An 18985-nucleotide genomic window follows, 5' to 3' on the forward strand; every position below is an offset into this window, starting at 1 on the left:
TCTTTTTTTACAAATATTTTTAGCCTAAAGGGCAAGTAGATAAAAAAAAATAAAAAGCAGGTAAAGGAAGGTTATTTACTCAGTTGTTTAGCTCCTGTCAGAATGACGTATGAGGTGCCGCTGTGACCTTTCTGCTCTGCTGGAGCACACTTATATTTTGCCAGCCTGGTTAATTCATTGTCTTGTTGTCCCCCAAGAATAGGCAGAAACGTCACCATTAATTAATGAGTTTCGTGAGGAGAAATATGGGTCATAGTCTCTGAGAAAGTGAGCGGTTAAAGGAATATTCACCTAAAAATGACAGTTCTATCATCATTTATTTACCCTCACATTTTTCCAAACCTGTATTACTTTCTTTGTTCTTTAAAACACAAAGGTGAATCCCAGGCCACTCTATATTCAATATAATAAAAGCAAATGAGAGCAAAAAAAGCACCAGAAAAGTGCTATAATGCCTTCTGAAGCCTATGACCGTTTTGTGTGAAGAACTGACAGAAATTTTAGTCATTATTCAAATTCACTCTAGTTCTCTTTGCAGCATTCATGAGAGTGAAAAAATGTATGCACCTTTTGATGGAAATAAATGTTGTGATGTTATTTCCATCAAGTGGTGCATACATTTTTGGTCAATATCTTGTATTGACAATGCAAGAGACGAGCACTCTGTAAAGTCTATTCTAGCACATCCCAAAGACTATGAATTTAAGGTCTGGACTCAGAGATGCCAATTCATGTGTGGAAATGATTCTTCATGCTCCCTCCCAACCGTTCTTTCACAATTTGAGCCTGATGAATCTTGACATTGTCATCCTGGAATATGGCCATGATGTGTCTTCCTACATGGTTGTTTAAGAAATGAAAAGCTACACACTCCATCAATTAGGGTTAGAAGAACTGTTGCCAAACATATAACATGCTAGAAACATAATAATCACTGCAATAATGATCCAGTCTCATAGTCTTAAGCATTTGCCTATTTAAATCCAAACAACAACTTGTAGTTCACGAGCCTAGTCTAAATGAATCATTCACAAATTGGACTGACCTTATTTGTCAAGTTGATTTAGTCACAACAGTTAAAGCCTGGACTACTTTCAGTGAATATAAGAACTACTTTCTTTCTTTACTACTACTTTTTTATTTATTTATTTTTATTTATTTTTTGCTGTTGCTTTTGTGTTTTTCGGGGCAGTCATGGCCTAATGGTTAGAGAGTCAGACTGGTAACCCAAAAGTTGCGGGATCGATTCTCAATACCTACAGGAAATGACTGAGCAAGGCACCTAACCCCCAATCACTCCCCGGGTGCCACAGCAAAAAGCCGTCTGGGCTGCCTTCTCAGGGTGTGTTAGTCCATGGTTTGCAGTGTGTGCACTACTCACTGCTCCTAATGTGTGTGCACTAACTTGGATGGGTTAAATGCAGAGGACTAATTCCGAGTATGTGACATTCACATATCACATTCACTTTTTAAAGCTTGGCAGGCCCAGTTATTTCACTTATTATGAAAAGAATGGCATGAATGGCCTTCAGAAATGTACCTTTGTGTTCTATGGAAGAAAGAAAGTCTGGAACGACATGAGCGAGAAAATGCTGACAGATTTTCATTTGAACTATTCTACTTGTATGTGTGCGTATCATCATATTGTTTGATGTGAGTGGGAAAGAGCGGTCCAACAGGTTTGTGTAGATCGGAAAAGTGTTTGCCGTAGATTAAAGCAAAGAATGCAAGAAACAAAGAGAGCAATGCTGCAGTTTCTGGCACTTGCAGAGAACACGCAGGAGTGGACAAATGTAACACTTTGCCGTACATTCAACTGTAATTTCCTTTCTGCCAATCTGACATGCCGCATCTCTCTCTCGTTCTCGTTCTCCCAGTCTCAATTCATCTCTTGTCTTTAAAAAGCAATTCGGGTTAGAACAGGTAAATGGGTCACTGAAGTCGGATCTCCCTCCTGCTCTGACGCACATGTACAATCAGACTCCTACGCTATGATCAGCACAAACTCAACAGAACCCACTGGCGTCTGATGACTTTGAGTAGGCAGTGTGAACACGTGATTGCTGACCGCGGTAAGAACAGCGTTTCTGAGTTTGTGTTAACTAATGACCTCTTATTTCCCTAGATAATGAGTCTCCAATGTGAGCGCTGAGCTCACTGCACAGACCGTTAACACAAAACTATTTAATATAAAATCATTTGCATAATTTTGGTTTTATGCATTTATATAATACAAATAAGCCATTGTGCTTCATTAGATTTCCATGGCCCTCTTTCAAAGTTAATCTGTCCTCGTTTCCCATTTGACAATTTTATCTGGGAAATACACAGCAAATTGCGGTCTCATAGGACGGTCTGACTTTGCTCTGTCTGCTTTGTAGCATTTAGTCCATGTCTGTTATAGATTATGAAAGGAGTCTCGTGTTTACCAAGGCTACATTTATTTGATCAAAAATACAGCAAAAACAGTAATATTGTGAAATATTATTACAATTAAAGAACTTTTCTATTTAATATATTTTAAAATGTTATTTATTTTCTGTGATGGCAAAGTCTTCTGTGTCACATGATCAATTTAATATGCTAATTTTGTGCTCAAACATTTCTTATCAATGTTGAAAACAATTGTGATGATTCATATATTTAATTATTTTAATTTAATTCTTAATATTGTTTTCAGGATTCTGTAAATTGTCACTTTTGATCAATTTAATGCTTCCTTGCTAAATAAAATATATGAATAACTTTCTGACCCTATTTGTAAACTGTAAGATACTGGATTTCTTTCTTTTTTTTAAATGAATGAAGAAAACTTCTAATGTCTATAGGAAATGTGTCGACACAGGGGGAAAAAAGCTGGAAGTGAGCAAGATGTTGCACCAGGATAAACACAGTTTTGAAAGTATTACCATTATACGCATTAACACAAGACTAGTGTGATGCAATTGCTGACTTTGTTTTAATTAAAGATATTTGAACTCCTGTGAATGACCTTTTTAAGCACATACTGTAAAGGGGACGTTTGATCAGTTACTCATAGCGATTAGATCCGTAATGCATAACCAGAAGTTTATTAACATATCCGCTACATTTATGATGCTGAAATCTGCATTATGAAATACATGTACAAGCTTGACATTTCTACAGAATGTCTTGCCTCATCGACTCCCATGGTATTGCGCATTACTGTAAATGTGTTTTTTGTTTCGTTTTTACAAACTGCGGTCAAATCTAAAAATGTATGTGGCAGTGAACCTGCACTCGTAGAATTTTTTTTTAATGTGGTTCTATATAGTTCTTGACTTAATTTTTAAGAACCCTTTATGCCAAAAAGGTTCTATATAATGGAACACTGGGTGGAGCAAGAGGAGGAACATTAACAATGCATTAATGGTGTACAGAATAGGACAGAAGATCTTATGGTGTAAGTTCAGCCCCCAAGCACACTCATTGAGAACTGAATGAACAAAAACTGGAAAATAATTGCCGCTGGCTCAAAGAGCAATTTAGGTGAAAAATGAATGTGCTGTAAGATTTCTTTCCCCCTGGCTTCCAGACTATCAAGGAACTCTTTTAATTTTGGAGCCATTGCATCATTAGACGGTTTCATTTAAAGCTTTGACGTGCGAAACTGTCTAAATACATTTTCTTCAGTGTAAATGTTCTTTTTGCTCTATTTTGCTATTTATAAAGTCATTTCTTTTTTGTAAATTTTTAGAGCAATTCAGAGTTTGCTTATAGGGTGCATAATGAAATGTGTGACTGATGTCTGAGTTATACTTTGTGTGTGTGTGTGTGTGTGTGTGTGTTTCAGGTATACTCTACGACGTTATGGTTACAAAATGTCCCCATGAAGATAGCAAAATCTGAAATCCTTGTCCTTCTGGGGACATTGTTTTGGTCCCCATGAGCAAAACAGCTTATAAATCATACCAGTAATGTTTTTTGAAAATGTAAAAATGAAGCAAGTTTTCTGTGATGAATAGGTTTAGAGGTTAGGGGATAGAATATACAGTTTGTACAGTATGAAAATTATTGTGTGTATTGAAAGTCCCCATAAAACGAAAAGCCAGTGTGTTTGTGTGTGCAGGTTTCTTTAGGTGCCTTTGTTTCCGCTAATGTAATGAGGTCTCACCCTGTGTTCTGATAAATATATTTATTCACAAGCCGTACCAATGTTTGTTTGCATTTGCATGCATGTGCCTGCATGTTTTTATATGGATGTGAAGCCTTGACTCCATAACCTCTATCAGAAGGGAACAGATGGAATAAAAATTGCCTTGACTTGAATCTCCCCCTTTATTCACATCGAATTCTCTCAGCATCAGCCTATCGCTGAGATCTTAGTGTCGGCATCTGCTGGATCGATGGATGCTGCTCGATACTAAAACACGTTTGTCAAATCTGACATATTTCTGTCATATTAACTGTTTGTCTGAGCTTCCTGACGATGTTATGAGGATGAATTGCTTTAAGATTAATCCCTTTGTGAATCGCTTGGTTGTCATTTGTTATTTAGGATGAATTGCTTTGTTTAGGATGAATCACTTTGATGTATTCCTCGTTTAGGTTGCTTTGGATATGTAAATGTGAATGCATGAATCTGGGGAGGGGCTATAGGTTTGATCAACCAATAGAAGACAAGGAAGTGTTTGTCACAGAAATTATACACCTGAAAGCATTATAAATGTGAGCATAAATGTTGGTGAGAATCCCAATCAACCTTCAGAGTAACTGAACTAGTGTCTAATAGACTCTTTTGAGCTGAACTGTCATGGTCACTCTGCCCTCGGGTTTGCCTCATTGGTTCCACTGTAAATCCAGTGAATCGGAATGTTCCAGATTAGCCTTCTGCCTGTTGTTGATATCATGGCTTTTCTTCTTCTTTTAGAAACAGCGTCACTGTAGGGGCTCTCGCACCCCTGATGGGATTTACTGCTAGATTGGACACTTTGTATGCAAAATTGTTTGTTACTAAAATGGGGCAGTTGGGGCCATAGCTCAGTCTTTCTCTCTCATAGTCAAACACACATTCACACATTTCTATTCTTATTTCTGCTCTATTAATTGCTTGCTCATCTCTATGTAGGTACAGTGATTCATTCTTGTTGGAAAGTGTGACAGCTACATAAAGGTTCCTTTTTTGCTAGTGGCCCATGGACATACTAATTTTCCTTTTTTTTTCTTTTTTCTTGCCTGTATGGACTTTTCTCATGTGTATTCTTTCACTACCAGGTCTGATTTATTGAACATCTCAATTTATTATTGACATTTAATATTCATTTTGTTAGAACTGCTGCTTTGGTTGTTTGTGTTCCTGTGCTAGGGACAAATTAAACACCTTGAACAAGTGAACTGTTCCTTAGTTACAATCATTATGTTGGCTTGACAAAGCTTATTATTCTTAGCAAAAATGTAAACAATATCTCCTCCTAGGGCTTTCAAGCTGCAACCACTGAACTCGGGTCAGACCTCAGACCTGTTCCTACTCAGGTTATTATCTTTTTTAACTGATCCGACATACTATTTTTGTTAAACATACAATCAAAACTACTAAGTTTCAAAATTTCAATGAGGGGGTCAAATCTTTTGTACAATAAGACTTATAAAGTATTTAAGCTGTCTATCACTAGCAAAGGTAAATGATTATCACAGGACAACGTGCTAGCATCATGTTAATTCATGCTAACAACATGCTAAATCATGTTAGCAACATGAAAATGTATGGTAGCAATGCGTTAAAACATGATAGCAACACGCTAATTGATGTTAGCAAGGTGTTAGAACATGTTAGCAACATGCTAATTCATGTTAGCAACCTGTTAAAAATGTTAGCAAAACATGCTAATTCATGCTAGCATGCTTGTGTTAAAACGTTAATTCATGCTAGCTTCTTTCTTGTCATAGTAATTACTATAGTAACTACATATAACGTGTAATAAGGGAACTGTAAAATAAAGTATAAAGTATAAAGTGTTACCTAATAATTAAATAATGATAATATAGAAGTGTTCACACGTGTATTTCGAAATGTATCTGAATGTGGTTTTGGAGTCCGGTGCGTTTGTCAATCGGATCACCACCGACTCCATTTAGCCTACATCTGTATTTAGCGATCACTTGTGATCAAAAACTGATGTTAATACAAGGTGTAAATTTTGGCTGTTGCATTGATCTTCATATTTTGATGACCTGTAGTTTACATCAACCATCAAACCCACAATTTTATAGTCGTTCCTCTAATTTGAAGACTAGTTAATAAGTGTTGGTGTCACATGACCTTTCGTTCTAAGAGTGGCAACCTCTGCTTTCATTCTTGAGCACTCTTGGTTTGAGCAGAACATGTCCAGTCCTGTAGCAGCTTCGAGCTGTGATAAATAAGTTAAATTATAATTAAATTAAATCAATTAAATTAAAGAAATTAAAGAAAGGATAATGCATCTCCTTACTCCCCCAGTGTCGACACTGATGGACAGAAGTGGACAGAAAATTGCTGCAGATGTGCGTGTATGAGTTGAACGAATATCTGTGGAAATTGTTTGTAAAACATTCTTGCTTAAATTGGCATTGAATTTGCATAATTGTTTAACAAATAATTTACACAGAAATTCGTTCTTGATGAATGAGGCTCCTTGACTTGGGAAAGTGCTATTGTTAACATGTCGAAAAGACTCTGTTTTCAGCGTTTGCGATTCAACTGCATGCAGTTTAAAAGGATGAGGACTTGTGCTGGAATTGATATGGAGACATTGATGCCATCGTTCGTATCCCTGTCTGTATCAAATGCTGAGGAAGCCTCTGGAGCTGAAATTCACATATGGTAATGGGCGTTTAGTTTCCAACACACACTGTAAGTGATAGACCAATCACAGCCGACTGGGCCCTCTGACCAATCAGAGCAGAGTAGACTCACGGAAAGGAGGGGTTTAGAGAGACTGAATCTTAAAAAACAGTTTTCAGACTCTGAGAGAAATGAGGTGATAAGCAATGAATATTATGAGAAGTGTTTTTTGACCTTGGATGCATGTGAACCTATGTAATCTTGTTTCTGCGACTAAATATAAAAAAATTAAAAAGGTAAATATCTTTTTATCTCTCAATTCAGACTTTTTTTCTTGCAATTCAGACTTCTTTTCTCAGAATTCTGACTATATAACTCGCAATTGCGAGAGAATAAAAGTCAGAATTTGTGAGAAGTCGCAAAAATCTATTTTATTCTGTTGCAGAAACAAGCTTTAGGAGACTCCAAAACAAAATTAGGAACCTTTAAAATAGCATAATTGGGGAAATTTAAACTAAAATGAAAATGAAAACGTAACTTAAAATATAAAAATAAAAGGTATTTTAAATTAATAAATACTATATAATATATATATAAAATAACTACACTGATGTGGAAAGGATAAAATTAAACTTCCAAATATTAAAGTGCAGCCTTGCAGCACAATGGTATTACCATTTTTTGAACGGGATACCATGGTAGCATATTTTTGGACATGCACCAAGGTAATTGTATTCTTTTGAATTACCTTAGAGTACCTTGTCGATGATTATGGTAATCATTCAGTATCATTATATCAAAATACCATAGTATTGGAATCTAATACCGTGCCACCATAGCACTTTTTTTGTACAAGAAATGTCATTATAAAACATACCTTAAAATTAAGAAAGACATACCAAATACAGCTGCAGAAACTTTTGCTTTAATAAAAAATGGTAATATTTTCAGAAATCTTTTAGACCCATGAGGTTGCATTGATCCGTACGTTGTTTGAGGCAGGGATTATGAGTTCTGCTCTTCATCTCTCTTTCTCTGCTTCTGTTTGTCTCTGCTCTCCTCTGAGATTAGTCACGACTGTATGTGTGTGTGTGTGTGTGTGTGTGTGTGTGTGTGTGTGTGTGTGTGTGTGTGTGTGTGTGTGTGTGTGTGTGTGTGTGTGTGTGTCCAGGGATGGAGTTGATTGATCTCGCTCTAAAGGTTGGAGATGCAGCAGGTCTGTGCGCATCTGGAGATTAAATCAGCCGGTTGCTCTATTTTTGTAGGTTTGGGACTATTTTTATGTGTTGTGAAAGGTGGGAACTCACCTCTTGTGAAAGTGCGTCACCCTGCGCATGCAGCTTCTAAAAACAGATCCACTACACACGTGGCCACTAACGCAGACAGACACACACAACGCACCCCACACACAATGTGAGATGAGGGAAACTGCTATTTTTAGTACAAAAATACCAAACCAGATCTTTTCTTTGACAAAAATGGTCTTCATTGTTAGCACACATTTCATAACCAATTCTGACCTGATTCTTTTATGACGATATAAAATATTCATTATCAATTTGGCTGTTTTTTCAATCTGAAATGCTGCGATCCTGGCACAGGTGTATATGCATTCATTTGTCCATAATTTACGTTGCATTAATGTTAATATTCATCTGTCTAGCTTGCTCATCTTCTCCACAGCTGCAGTGTAGGAGAGAGAGTGAAGAAGCCAGCCCGGGTCCTTGGTGGGAGTCGTGACAGATGTGATTATGAGTGATTTATTATTATGTGAGTAAACACAGTTTGGCTACATATTGGGTAATATTCTGAAATTTCTTTACCTTGCAATTTTGCCACCTCTCTTCATTGCTCTCACTCTCGATTATAAATGTGTTTTATTTGTTTGTGTCTTTCCCAAAACTGCAGCATTCATAGCAGACACTTTTATCCAAATATAATACTAGAAAATTGAAAGGTACAGGCTAAAACAGTGACAAAAATGAAACAATAGTGAAAGAATAGTTTAATATTTTGGGTTTTTTGTCACTAATCAAATAATAATAATGTATTTTCAAACAAACATTTCACTCAAATTTTGTTATACTGATATGTTGATATGTATGTATACATGTATTTATTTATTTTTGTTCTCACTGTGTCTAGTTAGATCAAGAATCCTTATGTAAATGCTATTTATTTATTTATTTATTTCATATAATAATAAAAAAACTTTTAGGATTTTCACAAATTTAAAACTTAGAAAACTATTTGAATAATAATACTCGTGACTTTTCAAATAAACTTTTCACTCAAATGTTATGCTCATAATATAAATGACAGTTAAAAATATTGTATCAAATTAAACGAGTAATGTTCTCAAGTGTCTCAGACTTTTAAATCCCAGTGCAGTGAAGTAGATTCAGTTATTCCTAAACAACAGAAGAAGACGATGTTATCATTCTTATCAGGAACTAACGCTAAGCCGGGCAGGATCACGGTCCCATGTGGGGATGTTCCCTTCTATGGATGTTCCCTTTTCTCCCTGTGCAGAAATGAACACGAAGTGATAGAATGGGGCCTTATTTTTTAGTCAAGACATAATGCAGTATTTTCACACACAAAAAAAGATCTTTAAAAGCTGAGAACCATTTTATCTTCCCTATGTTTTTCCCAAACTGCAGTTCGTAGGTGAGAGTCAAACCTTCTTATGTAAAGCTGGGACCTGTGGGCCCTGGTGTTCATATATATTATGATTAACCCTTTAGATTAGGGTTCAATTCTCACTATTAACTATGTTTATGTTTATGTTTATGTTTATGTTTATCTTTATTGTCTGTTCAGATTTACTGGTCAGAAATTCATCTTTGACACTGGCTTCAACAACATACAACCACATTACACACCACGTAATAAAACACATAATACATGCATAATAATTAATAAATACATGATTCAGTTAAATTGATACAATATGTGCATATTCACAATAACAAACCTAATTGAGAATCTGATTTAAAACAGTCACTGCCAATGGGACAAATTATCTTTTAAAAATGTTATTTTTGGCATACGGTACGCGTAGCCTACGCCCCGACGGAAGGACCTCAAAACAGGAGTGGAGGGGATGAGTCTGGTCTGAATAAACCACAAACGCCCTTTTCTCTAGAAAATGAGAGAATAATTCTTGCAATGTGCTCTGTTTATGGCCGATAATCTTATTCGCTTCGTTAATTACTCGTGTTAATTTATTCTTCTGTTTCATTGTTAAATTACCATACCATGAAACAATGTTATAAGTTAAAATGCTTTCAATCATCGATCTATATACGATAGTTAAGATCCTCCTTTCGATGTCGAAGTTTCGCAACTTCCTAAGTAGACTTAAACGCTGTCTTGCTTTCTTGTGTACATAGTCCACAAGGCAGATATTGTTTAGCCTAAGTAACCTACAACAGGGGCAATTGCCCTGAACTAACCTGAGGTTAAATGCCTTCCTCAAGGCCATAACAGTGATGATTGCTCATAAATCTCCTGTTAGAGTTGAATCCTACAAACTTTTGGTTACAGCCCACATTTCTAACCACTTATGCAAACTAGTTGCTTATTAGCATGCATATTACTAGGATATTGGCTGTTTATTAGTACTTAAGCACATATTAATGCCTTATTCTGCATGCCTTATTCCAATACCTAAACTTGACAACTACCTTACTAACCATTAATAAGCAATAATTAGGAGTTTATTGAGGCAAAAGTTGTAGTTAACAGTTAGTTAAAAATGAGAATTGGACCCTAAACTAAAGTGCGACCATATTGTGTGTGTGTGTGTATGTGTGTATACTGCGGTAATAAATGTTCAATCAATACCATAAAAGGGCCTTAAAGAGGTCATATCATACATACATATATACACGCACACACACACGCACACACACACACACACACACACACACACACACACACACACACACACACACACACACACACACACACACACACACACACACACACACATAGTGTGTTGTGTATATGTATGTATGATATGACCTCTTTAAGACCCTTTTACAGTATTGATTGAACAATTATTACCACTTGTTTTTTAAAGTTTTTTTTTTTCGGTTTCCACTGTCTCTGTTTCTCTATCTATACACCTCTATCTATTTCTTGAGGTTGTTTTCCCATCACATTGTCTTCCTAACTCTGCGGTGGCCGGATCTTTCTCTTTCAATCTCCCTGTGGTGTACTGAAGTGGATGTGCCATACCTGAACTCATTCAGAAAGAGGCAGCAATTTATTACTGCCAATCCTCTCCTACTCTGGGTTTGCACAAAAAAAAAAGACTTTATTCGCTGGCCTGTAGCATTGAAGATGCATCTCTCGCTCCAGTTTATTGAGAGGTGTTGACGTCAGGAGCTGAGGCCCTCAAGGCAGATAGATAAAATCAATGTGTGAGGTTGTTCTGTCACAGACTAGACAATTTGTTGTTCTTGGACATTTTGAATTGACTGTACTTTTTTGTCAACTTCATTTTGCATCATTAGATGGTTTCTGGACACATCTGGGCTGCAGAATTATGTGCTAATCAGCACAAATTATGTCATCGGATTTTGTTGCATGTTAATATTTGTTGCGTATGAAAAAATCACTGTGCAGAACTTATACTGTTGTCATTGCACTGCATATTTTGTGACATTAAGAACAAAGCACCATTCAAAATCACATTTAGCTATTGTTTAGCCTAAGTAACCTACAACAGGGGCAATTGCCCTGAACTAACCTGAGGTTAAATGCCTTCCTCAAGGCCATAACAGTGATGATTGCTCATAAATCTCCTGTTAGAGTTGAATCCTACAAACTTTTGGTTACAGCCCACATTTCTAACCACTTAGATATTGCATATTACTAATAAAGCTATTGACAATGTTTTTTTTTATCTTAAATGAATATGTATTCACCCACTTTTATTCTACACTATATTCAAAGTAGTGGCTAAAGGTCAGGGCTGACAATTGGAAAGCGAGGTGTTTAATTCCCATAAGAGCAACAATCACCCTGTCCTTGAGCAAGGCATTTGATCTAAGGGATTTATTTCTGTACTTTAAAATTACTATAATTTATAATGCCATAAGAGTACTACTGGGAGTACTATAATTTGCTTAGGAAAAAAAAACGTCTGCTAAATGACTACTTGGGAAAAAGATTGGTTGTACAATCCTTGTTTTCAGCTTTCTTTTATGTGTGTTCATATATACACACATATACACAGAAGCTATATATATATATATATATATATATATATATATATATATATACAGTACCAGTCAAAAGTTTGGAAACGTTACTATTTTTAATGTTTTTGAAAGAAGTCTCTTATGCTCATCAAGCCTGCAGTTAAAACAACAACAACAAAAAAAACAAAAAAACAGTAAAATTATGAAATATTATTACAATTTAAAATAATGGTTCTCTTTTTTAATATACTTTAAAATGTAATTTATTTTTGTGATGCAAAGCTGAATTTTCATCAGCAAGTACTCCAGTCTTTGGTGTCTTATTATGATCCTTCAGAAATCATTCTAATATGATGATTTATGATCAATGTTGGAAACAGTTGTGCTGCTTAATATTTTTTTAATAACCTGAGATACTTTTTTCAGGATTATTTGATGAATAAAAAGAACTGTATTTATTTAGAATAGAAATCTTTTGTAACAATATACACTACCGTTCAAAAGTTTGGGAACAATAACTATTTTTTTTTTAAGAAATTAGTACTTTAATTCAACAAGGATGCGTTAAATTGATAAAAGGTGATGGTAATGATTTATATTGTTAGAAATGTTTTTATTTTGAATAAATGCTGTTTTTATGAATAAATGCTGTTAACGTTTTACTCATCAATGAATCCTGAAAAAAGTATTCCAAAAAAATATATTAAACAGCACAACTGTTTCCCTCATTGATAATAACTGAGTATCAAATCATCATATTAGAATGATTTCTGAAGGATCATAAGACACCAAAGACTGGAGTACTTGCTGATGAAAATTCAGCTTTGCATCACAAAAATAAATTACATTTAAAAATATATTAAAAAAGAGAACCATTATTTTAAATTGTAATAATATTTCATAATATTACTGTTTTTTGTTTTGTTTTGTTTTTTAACTGCAGGCTTGATGAGCATAAGAGACTATATATAGCTATAAGTTAGCATAGCATTCCTATGTAGCAAACTGTTAAGCGTCTAAAGGATCTCCTTTGATCTCCACTGTCTTATCAAAGAACAGTGAGAGAGGGTGACTTGAAATTGCTTGTTTTAGACGCTATCTTGCACCCAGCGCAATTGACTTTGTACACCGATGCATGTATCATTCCTATTTTGAATTTGCACCCGACGTACAGGAGACTTTTCCCTCCACAGACACACGTCGGTAAATTAGGGAATGAACTCGCGCTCCCGGGGGCGGTTCAGCGAAAAGAGGAGACGTGTTCCGGCGCAAACGTTCCCTGGTGCTATTTTGCAGTTTCAGAAAACAATTCCGCCACAGACCAGGAAAAACCTAGTCTAAAGTCAGTGGCACGTTTTCAGTGGCACGTTCAGATGCTATTTTAAGGGCGCATGCTTGGCCATAATGTAGCGTGTGCACAACGCGCATACACTTTGCTTCTCTCATCTACACAGACACAGCAGTTGAAATTTTTGCAAACCATACATAAATACAAGGAAAAATATTCCACATGAGGGAAATCATTGTGGTGTCCATGAAGATCTGGAAAAAATAGGCATAAATCTAGCTTACACATTTAACCAAATTATTATACGCCTGTTTAACCGAAGCTTATTTGGGTGGGTTTCTCCCATCCCCATACAATGTCACTTCTCTGTCTTTTATGGCTCTGACGAGAACGTTGGTCTCCTCGGCTGTGAACCGCTCCTGGCGTGCGCCTGGCAAATCCGCCGTTATAATAGCAAGCCGCCATTGAACAAGTGTGCCTGCTTTTAAAGGGAATGTGAGATGACGCTCTGATTGGTTTATTTCACGTTACGCCCAAACCACACCTATGAGTAATGTAGCTAACGTTACTTCAGACCAAACCATTTTAGATTTGCATCGGGCGCAAGAGTCATTTATCCTGCCAGTATAATCATAGAGTATAATAGCAACAGCGCCCGAGAATCGCCCACAAAGTTGTGTTTCGCGTTTGATACTTGATACTGCGTTTGAGGGCCCTATGTATTCAACCTATGCTTATTGGAAAAACGTACCTCTATTTACATTTTTGGAAAAAATCACTGCACTTTTAGGCTAAAAGGACCACTATTGCAGTAAAATACCAACAACTTTCATTCTTTTTCACACAAATTATTAACACAGGGGGAAATTATTGATAAATAAAGACTTATTTTCATGCCGTTCCCTGCACAATATACTATGTTATGACCTCAAAACACTTTTATCACCTTTCTTTCGGCAAATTCATCCACGATGTTCTTGGTGTTTAATTCACGGCTTCGTGCATTCTCAATGAACAAGATAGTCTGTTCTGTGACATGGTGCACCGCAAACTTTATTTGATTAACTTCAGTTTAAAAAATGAGCGCTCCGCTGAAGCAAAAATAACCTCTCACACACTGTTTTCTTTTTTTAATTTGGCGCACCAACGCAGCGTTTGCACGTAGTGCAGCGTCATTTAAAAAATGACAGCGTAGTTCTACGGCAGCCGCGGGGTGCAAAAAATAACACATGCACACAAGAAATTACTGAGAAATGAGAAATTACTGCACATGACATGCATACAAAAAATATATTTATTGTGGCCACAAATTAATTAATACATTCCCTCGTTCTATTGGGTGGCGGGGAGAAAGGGTCCAAGTATTTTATTGCCACTTTACATGTAAATTGCGCACCGCATTGTAAAAAGCATAGGCCTAGCATTGTTATTTAGCAAACCACTCTTCTGATTTTACACTCATGTTAAAGAACAGAGAGGCTGGATGAAGAAAGTAGTAGTTGAGTAAGTTCTGCCCTTTTAGCTGAGAGATGAGTCATGAAGTCAGATGTAATTTGTTTATTTGTCAGCATCTTTTCCCTCCACTTGCTCTGGTGTCCTAACAAGGATACGGGTCATCACCATGAATGCACAATGTTTGCTTTCTCAGTAGACTGCATGGGACACAAAACACAACCTACTGTACTGTTCTTAATAAGAGAACAGTCCCCTCTGCACATACAGTACAGACACCCACACAACTGGACATGAAAAGAACACTATGATCCCAGCTGGCTCTATGTGCATAAAACCTTGTGTGAGCAGGAAAACTAGAAAGAGACGTTCACCATGTACTGTACCTAGATGTCTGTAGGTATGTTTGTATGTTACATAACAAGATGCGTCAAACCAAATAGCATTTATTTACGAAAATGACACATCATAGCTCATATTTTGCTCATATTTTGCAATGCAATTTATTTTTAAGGGTGTTTAAGTGTCCAGATACTTTCTGGGGCCTTTGTAAGTGAAAAAGTATAACAAGCAAGAATCCAGCTGTTTGCTTTGAGGCATGTTTTTTGCCTTCCCCCAGTCTCCTCCTGAATGAGCACCCCAAGGCTTCTTGTTTTGGTAAACAGAGCTCAATAATTCATCTGTCAGCATACGGGAGAGCTGCCAGGCTTTCATTCATTCCCAGGGCTCGGCTGAGGCAGCATGCTCATCTCCCGGCCCTACCTCACCTCACAAAGTCACATTTAGACAAATGAGTGCCAGCCCATTCCAGGGCTCTGATGGGGAACTGTAAAACAAGAGATGAGGCAGACATAGTGACTGAAGATGAGTTAGAAAGGCATAGTGAACTCTAAAGGACAGAGAGGTCAAAGTTCAGAGCAGCCTACATATTCTACATACTCTAGTGCAGGGATGTCCAATCCAGCTTTCGATGGACCAACTTCCTGCAGAGTTTAGCAATCTGCAATCTACCCCAACACACCTGCCTTAAATTTTCTAAGGCCCAGTTTACACCTGGTATTAAGATGCGATTTGGTCGATCGGATCACAGGTAGACAAGAAAGACACATTTTCGAAATCAGGAATGGAGAGAACATTGTGCTTGGTACATTTTTCATCTTCAAACCAAACGTAGGTCTTCAGCCGATGAAGTTTAAATCCCATCTGATCAGCGCGCTTCCCATAATGTTTACATATAAGGTCAGTAGGCGGAGAGTAGGCCATGTCTTGTGGTTGTTCAAACGCATACGACCACATGACACAACGAAAGCAATCCAGTCGAATGCGTTTTCAACTACCTCTGGAATTGGTTGAAATTGGACAAGCTCAAAATATTTTAGATCCCATTTACACCTGTATTTTACATCGTCCACTTGTGATTGGATTGACAAAAATGCTTCTAGCATTCTAGGTGTAAACGGCTTTAGTGATCTTAAAATCTTGATTAGCTGGTTCAGGTGTTTAACTAGGACCGGATGTAAACTCTGCAGGATGGTAGCCCTCTTGGAGCAGTCCCCTCATGATCGATTGACGAAAACGCTTCTTAATACCAGGTGTAAACAGGGCCTAAGTGATCCTGAAGATCTTGATTATCTGGCTCAAGAGTATTTAATTAGGGCTGGATATAAACTCTGTGGGTTGATAGCCCTCTAAGAGCAGGGTTGGCTACCCCTGCTTTAGAGCAAGTATGTCAGTTTTTGCATGCCTCGTAATTCTGAAGATCTTGAATTGCACATTCAAGTGTCTAAGGTTAGAGGTAAACTCTGTAGGACAGGATACCCTTGTCTACATTTTCACCATTAGGGGTACAATGGTGAAACATTTACATTTAAAAGACAAATTTGTACCTTACTTGCATCTAAAAGGTGCATAACTTAGAGTAGTAATATTTACCCTTATGTCTAGTTGACAATTCAACTTATTTTACCCACTTCAACAAGAAATAACCCATCTGACTGATATTTACATCGACCAATCACAGTTTTCCTTCTTTTCCAGGACAAGATCATGGTTCCACAAGACCCTTTGGTACACATTTTGGAGTTCATGAAAGTGTATGTGCCAGGAATCCTGGTATCCACCTTGTTTTGGAAGTCTTGGAAATCTCCTATGCCCTGAGGTTTTGGAGGCCCCAGGCAGTCCAAGGCTCCAGGGCACTAATCACTCTGGTTTGCTCCATGATTCAGCTCCGGGTAACTATCAAATCAGACATAACAGAATATGGTTGTGTTCCAGGATATTTATATATCAAAATGTTTTGCCATGGACCTTGCAAACCTCTCAAATCAAGCAACTAGATCTTCCTCTGAAGTGCTTAAAGTAGTGCACCTGTTCCCGTGCTTGCATGCTCTATTTATCTGTTGGACCACGAGTGTGTGGACTTCTGAGGATGAGCCAATTAGTCATTAGTCCCATTATTATTACCTGGCTTTTTATATAGAATTATTACAGCAGAGAATGCATAATTCATAAAACTGTATGCAATTACAATACATGTACATTAGTATTGAACACCTTGCCTGTACCCCTCTCCATCTGTCTCCCACATACTTTCATGTATCCACCTCTGTTCTATTGTTCCCTCTCTCCCTCCCAGCTGTTCCTTCCCATTTCCCTCCCTCCGTGGTAGGAATCAGGCCACGTGGTCGCAGCCAACAGCAGGCGAGGGTGAGAGAGTGTAAAGCAATAATCTCCCTGCAACATGCATCATTCTCTCAGAGCCTCATGTCAGGGTGAGATACAGGCAGCAGCCAGTGCGAATATTCACATGTGAATCAAACACACAAATCATGACACTGTTCGTCACCCTACTATAGTGCTCAGTACTGCAGTATGTGCCAAGGTGAAACAAGGAGCTGATAGGCATGAGTCTCACGTACGGTGCGAGGGCTCCCTCTCTCTGGCAGGATAATCCGGCAGGCACTAATGGTGCCCGTCCCGGAGCTGCAGCACTGATGACATTGCTTGAGTTATTCAGAAGAGGCCATGAGCCTCAGACACTTGTGAAGATTAACACATACAATACTGGACATGTTTGGCAGTGATCGGAATAGTTATTGTAAGAACTGTGTGGGGTGTCCCTGTCTACCTGCTCTGAAAAGAAGAATACAGACATTCATTTTGAAAGGAAGAAAGCATTGTTAAGGGAAAGTGTTGTGTGTTGTCATGAAGGTTGCAGTCTTGTAGCAATTGCTCAGTCCACAAGAATGTAGTCATTTTATGCATTGCTTTTTGCTGATCCAAGATTAGTTCAAAATTCACAGCGAACTGTAACCCAACAGTCCTTGCCACAATGTCTAGGTTTGGAGGAGGACTATGAAGACTGAGGGTACCTTTTGAAACAGGGACTCGTGTTGAAATAAATTGGTACTGGGTAGTGGGATCTGACTGCAGGGTACTGATACTATAACCAATCGTGGAAATGAAAAACGAGGTACATTTTGGCATGTTTGTGTATTGTTGTAGATTGTGGATTGGATTTCAATTTTGTTTTCAGGATTGATCATTGTTGTCACTTCTCATGCCTAAGGTAAACATTTTAAACTTTGACCTAAGCCTGACAGGACTTATATTTAACGTAACACTGACTTCCCATAAAACTTTTTATGTTCATAGATTTTAAGTTTGGCTAAAGTGTTCAAATACTTTTTGGGGCCACTATAAGTGTGCTCTGAAAGAAAAGAGAAGGCATGCCAACAGAGAAGTCATATTCGCCCTCTGTGGCCAAGGAGAATGACAGTGGCAATTTGGTCATTTAGCATAACTGACCTGTATAAAAAAAATCCCCATAACTGTAGCAATATTCTTAATGATATTGACTAGACGGGGCTGTTGTAGCTGGGGTATGTGTGCGAGTATGTGAGCATTTACGTAATTTGCCTTTTGTTCGTTTGTCAGTCTGAATCAGCCTGGTGGAGTTTTGTAAATGTGAGCGTTTGACCTTCTCTGAAGTAGTCATTGTACTGCTGTCTGGAAGGTTCTTTGTTTTCATTATCCATACGGCTCACTACTTAGCAAAAGGGCATGGAGTTGTTATGGTAAAGTTTTCTAAACGGTCACCTGATTACTATGCTTAATAAAGAACAATTTTAAATCTTGTATTTTCACATTTTTCTAGAAAAATGCAAGAGATTGCTTGACCATATTAAGTGGTTGGTAGGGTGTACTGGGTGGCCGTTGTCCTAGGCCATTTTTACGTGGTTGCTAGTTTAT

General features: G+C 37.4%; 1 long non-coding RNA gene across 1 annotated transcript; it reads left to right on the forward strand.

Annotated features, from left to right (window-relative positions):
- Positions 1 to 1351: 1351 nt before the first annotated feature.
- On the forward strand, positions 1352 to 18155 carry LOC309477138. The gene is made up of 3 exons (XR_014198543.1): positions 1352 to 2072; positions 16772 to 16965; positions 17370 to 18155. It is a non-coding gene; the product is annotated as an uncharacterized lncRNA (long non-coding RNA).
- Positions 18156 to 18985: the final 830 nt, after the last annotated feature.

This window comes from Leuciscus leuciscus, assembly GCF_965113295.1.
Source record: "Leuciscus leuciscus genome assembly, chromosome: 16".
Taxonomy (NCBI): Eukaryota; Metazoa; Chordata; class Actinopteri; order Cypriniformes; family Leuciscidae; genus Leuciscus; species Leuciscus leuciscus.